Genomic DNA, 5,334 nt, shown 5'->3' with positions numbered 1-5,334 from the left:
CAAAATCAGGGTTGTTTTTTTTTTAATATTTATTTTTTAGTTGTACACAATACCTTTATTTTGTTATTTTTTATGTGATGCTGAGGATCGAACCCAAGGCCTTGCACATGCTAGGCAAGAGCTCTACCGCTGAGCCACAGCCCCAGGCCAAAAACCAGGGTTTTGGGGGTTTTTAAAATTTTTTTTGTAGTTGTAGATGGAGAGTAGGCCTTTATTTCATCTATTTTCATGTGGTGCTAAGGATCAAACCCAGTGCCTCACACATGCTAGGCAAGCGCTCCACCACGAAGCCCCAGGCCCCAAATAAGTTTTAAAGTAATGCACAGTTTGGCAGTCGAATGAATCTGGCAGATGCTATTAAGCAAAGTTCAAGGGCTGCTTTACTGCAGGACTTCTCAGAGCCTTTACATTTCAGAGCTGCAATGGGAATCTCTAAGAGGAAGACTTTTCTCCATTTATTTGGATTATGTAGCCCCATTTTTTTTTATGGAGTCTCTTACAGGACTGAGGATCCTGCAAACACCGGTCCAGTGACTTTGGAAAGAAAAAACTGGCTTATCCCAATTCAGCCATCATGATGCAGCTTTCTTTGTCTGATCTCCGTAGCTGTCTCTCTTTTCCAATTACCTCTCTCTAAAATAGGACTTTTCCTCTTTCCAAATACCACAGAATGAAGCTCTACCTAGTGAGTGATTTCCAGCCTCCATTCATGTGAAAAGTTCACCTCCCAACAGGACCAGGCAGCAACCACAAAGCAAACCACGCAAGACCCACAGGGCGACGGGTTACGGGCCTCTCAGGGTGACAGGAAGATGCTGCTTCCCTGCTTCTCCCAGGGGAGCTTAATAATTTCAGGTTACTCCCCAGATCACCAGAAGGCTCCCAGATGGGGAAGAGGAGACTGGTCACTTACCTAGAGAGGACTAGACCAGCCTATGCAGAGTGGCCCGGCATAGGCTCCTGTCCACACCTTGTCAAAGGCCAACCCAGCCCAAGGAGGAAGAAAGAATTAACAGAGGATCAGCTTTTTATTTTCATGTAAAAAGCACTTGCCCTCGGGTTATAAATGTTATTGCGTTTGTGTAGCACTTTACTGCTGCCCTCAGCTTGCAGGCATCACAGGATCCCAGTGGCAGTACTTTTATAACCCTTGATCAATAGCTTATTTCTATCGCCTTCAGTCCCAGCTGCCAATCCGCTCTGTATAATGTGGGAGGCAGACTTCGCTGCTTTCCGGTTGTACATGTTATGAATGTAAACCGTGCGAGGAACGTATGTGTGTGTGTGCATTTTGAGTGGGGGACATGGGATTTTTGAACAAGGAATGACAGAAATGGGTCCCTTGTTCTGGGAGACTTACACAAAAGAGGGAGTTTTTCTCTCCACTCTCACTTTCTCTCTCTTTCCCTCTCTCTCTGAAACAATGTGCTGAGTGGATCAGGAGAAATGAGAACCAAACTCTCTCTTAAGTTTCTGATATATATATATATATATAGATAGATAGATAGATAGATAGATAGATAGAGAGAGAGAGAGAAGAAGAAGAAGAAGAAGAAGAAGAAGAAGAAGAAGAAGAAGAAGAAGAAGAAGAAGAAGAAGAAAGTGGAGGAGGAGGAGGAGGAAGAGGAGGAGGAGGAGGAGAAAGATGGTATGGGAAGATGTAAGTTCAGGGAAGAAAGGGCCATTCTATCTTGTCTTTCTTGTATTCCCAGTACCCAGACTGAACCTAGCACAAAGTAGGTGCTCAGGAAATATCTCTTGACTCAATGAACAAGTTCTGGTTCACCAGGAGGGGAAGAGTCCCAGATCAAACCCCTGGAGCAGCTTGAGCAAAGAGCCAAGGACAAGGACTGTGTTGCCAGCAGCGATGGGGACCACCCAGAACTGTGCATGTGCTCTGCTCTATTTAAGGCTCCCTGCTAGGCACCCTGGGCACCAAGGGGAAAGAAGATCACTAGCAGAACCAGCTCTGGCCGTTCTGTCATTCCAGGGAGCACAATCAGCCAAGAAGCCACTTAAGTCACTTAAAGGACTAATACGTTGCCCCCCCCCCCCCAGCTCTCCTCAGAGGCCAGTTTTAGGACAGTCCTATCTAGGAGAGACCCTGAAGGAGGACCCCAAGGCACCCCAACATTCCGCAGCTCCTGGAGGAGGACACGGCTCAGCTTGCAGAAAGGCGGCCGGGCCTGCCCTTGCTGGAACCCGCGTCCTTGAGACTCAGCCAAACCTCTCTCTCTCTCTCTCTCTCTCTCTCTCTCTCTCTCTCTCTCTCTCTCTCTCTCTCTCTCGGCTTGGCGAGGGATGTTGAGGTGACATTCTTCTCCCTGCCACTCAGCATCTTTTCAACCATCCTCCTCCACCTTGGGAGAATATGCATGAACTCACTGCAGACGAACTTCCTGGGAAACGCACATTGCTTCTCCCTGGGAGGAGAGTTGGTCCCAAGAGCAAAAGCACCCCCCCACCCCGGGCCCCCCCAAAGCCAGCCCTGGTCTCCACGGGGCGCCTCACTGGAAGCACAGCGGGGTGCGTGGCCGGCCAGGGCGGGAGCCTCAGCAGCCCCAGGTACTGCTGCCAGCGCCCTGGGCTCCTCCTGGCCTGCCCCAGCTGCCGTTCCCAGCCTGGGGGCCCGTGGCGGGAGGGGAGCAGGAGGCTGGCACGGGCCCCCTTGGCTCTGGACCACGCCGCCTGTAGTGCACCATGAATTAATATTTTTAATAAATCCTGTAATTATCTTGTGAACAGAACATTTTTGTGGCACTATATTTTTCGGCTTTAAAAGCATTAATTTGCTCAATATAAACATTAAAAATATACAGTCGTTTTTGCAACCTCGTTTCTTTATTTCTTAATGCCCCAGGAGTCTCATGAAATGCAAGTGGGCTTCACCGCCCCGACTAAGTGGCTTGTTCTGCTGTGTGTAACCACCCCAAGAAGCCAATCGGGCGGTGGCTGGCTCTCAGGCCCAGCCCCAATGTCCAGGAGACGCACTCTGACCTGCTTTGCTGAGAACACAGGTGTCCCGCTACCAGGCACAGTCACTGCACAGACATTGCAAGTCCCCTTTTGAAAGAAGAAGAAAAAGGTAATAATGGGCTGCACAGACCCCACAGTGTGTCTCCCACGTGATCTTTTCCTGGGTTCAACCTGCATAGAAGCCCCACTACTGTCTCCAGGTGGGTCAGGCGCACCTCGGAGAGGAACCTGGGATCCCAGAGGGAGCTCAGCATTGGGCTCTGCTTCCTGAGCATGTGCCTGACTCCTCCCAGGCTCGTCTCTTGACTACGTTGCTCTTTTTCTTGATCCAGATATTTTCCCTTTATTTGCATTTTTTTCTGTTTTATCACTCGGGAGAATAAAAGACCCAATATAAGAATACATAACAGGGTTTATATTTCAGGTAATCAAATCAACCAACACTCTGTATGTAGCCTTCTCCGGATCCCAGCTGACTTCCGACAGGATTTGGTCCAAGTTGGCCTGGGTTGGTGGTCCTTCCTTCCCACCCTCCCTGCCCTTCATTCTTATGAATCTTTTTAAACCCAGAATCTCACACACTCTAAGCAGGAGCTCCATCACTGAGCACACCTCCAGCCCGGTTGGGCTTTTTTTGTTTGTTTGGTATTGGGTATTGAACCCAGGGCACTTCACCCCCAGCCCTTTTTATTTTTTTGAGACAGGGTCTTGCTTGCTAAATTGCTGAGGGCCTCACTAAGTTGCTGAGGCTGGCTTCAAACTTGCAATCCTCCTGCCTCAGCCTCCTGAGTTGCTGGGATTATAAGCATTCACCTCAGAGAACAGCTATTGATTCGCAAACTATTTTTAAACTCAGAAATAGATCATATGTTTCTTTTCACATCACTGCTCACAGACACCTTTTCTCTTGGCAGTGCTCAGCATGGGACCAGGGCCTGGTGCGTGCTAGCCAAGTGCTCTACCACCGACCTACATCCCCGGCCCTAAGAAAACAACTTCAGTTTTCTGATGTACGAAATAGTCAATACAAAGAAATAGATGCTGTCATCATCTCACTCCCTAAAGATAATTAATCACTATTATTTTAAGCCTTTATTATATATATATATATATATATATATATATATATATATATAAAGACATTTATATAGACAGAATTCTAACAGCTAGTGTTCTGTAACCTTTTTCCCACTTATCACTAATTTTATTCTTCCATAGCAATATGTGGAACACATCTTCCTTTTTTTTTTTTTTTTTTTTAGTACCAGGGATTGAACTCAGGGGCACTCCACCACTGAGCCCCATCCCCAGCCCTATTTTATATTTTTATTTAGAGACAGGGTCTCACTGAGTGCTTAGTGCCTCACTTTTGCTGAGGCTGGCTTTGAACTAGCAATACTCCTACCTCAGCCTTCCGAGCCTCTGGGGTTATAGGCCTGCGCAACCATGCCCCACTCACATCCTCCGTCTTCTTTATTTTTTTTAAAAAGTATTTGTTCTAATTTGTTATACCCGACAGCAGAATGTATTTCGATTTGTAGTACAAAGATGGAGCACACGTTTTCATGTCTCTGGTTGTACCCAAAGTAGAGGTACACCATTTATGTCTTCATACATGCACCTAGGGTAATGATGTCCATCTCATTCCACCATCCTTCCTGCACATCTCTTCTTAATGGCCGCATAGAAATCCATTCCCTCGAGTGAATTTACCATGATTTATTGAATTAATCACTTATTGTTGGAAACATTTTCCAATTTTTAACATTTTCCCCAATTTTCACTCTTATTGGGAACTACATTAAATATCATTGTATCTTGGTCATATATCTGACTCCTTTAGAAAAACTTCCTAAATGAAAAATTGCTGGAAAAAAATAGGATTCATCTTTAAAATTTTGAATCACTATTAGTGAATGGTCCTCTAAAAACTGTACCAATGTTCCACACTACCTTCAGCATAGGTCATTAGCACTTTTTTTTTTAATCTTTGGTGTGTGTGTGTGTGTGTGTGTGTGTGTGTGTGTTGATGGGGAATGAATTTAGGAGCTCTCTACCATTAATCTATATCACGAGCTGTATCTTTAATTTTGAGTCAGAATCTTACTAAATTGCCTGAGCTGGCTTTGAACTTGCAATCCTCTTGCCTCAGCCTCCTGAGTAAATGGGATTACAGGTATATGCCACCATGCCTGGCCACTCTTTCTTATCTTTGTCAATAATATGGCTGAAAAACAATATTGTTTTTCAATCATATTGGGTATTGAACCCAGGGCACTTCACCCCCAGCCCTTTTTATTTTTTGAGACAGGGTCCTGCTAAATTGCTGAGGGCCTCACTAAGTTGCTGAGGCTGGCT

Source organism: Urocitellus parryii, chromosome 4 (assembly GCF_045843805.1).
Source record: "Urocitellus parryii isolate mUroPar1 chromosome 4, mUroPar1.hap1, whole genome shotgun sequence".
In the NCBI taxonomy this organism is placed as follows: Eukaryota; Metazoa; Chordata; class Mammalia; order Rodentia; family Sciuridae; genus Urocitellus; species Urocitellus parryii.
Note: the sequence above shows the minus strand (reverse complement) of the source record.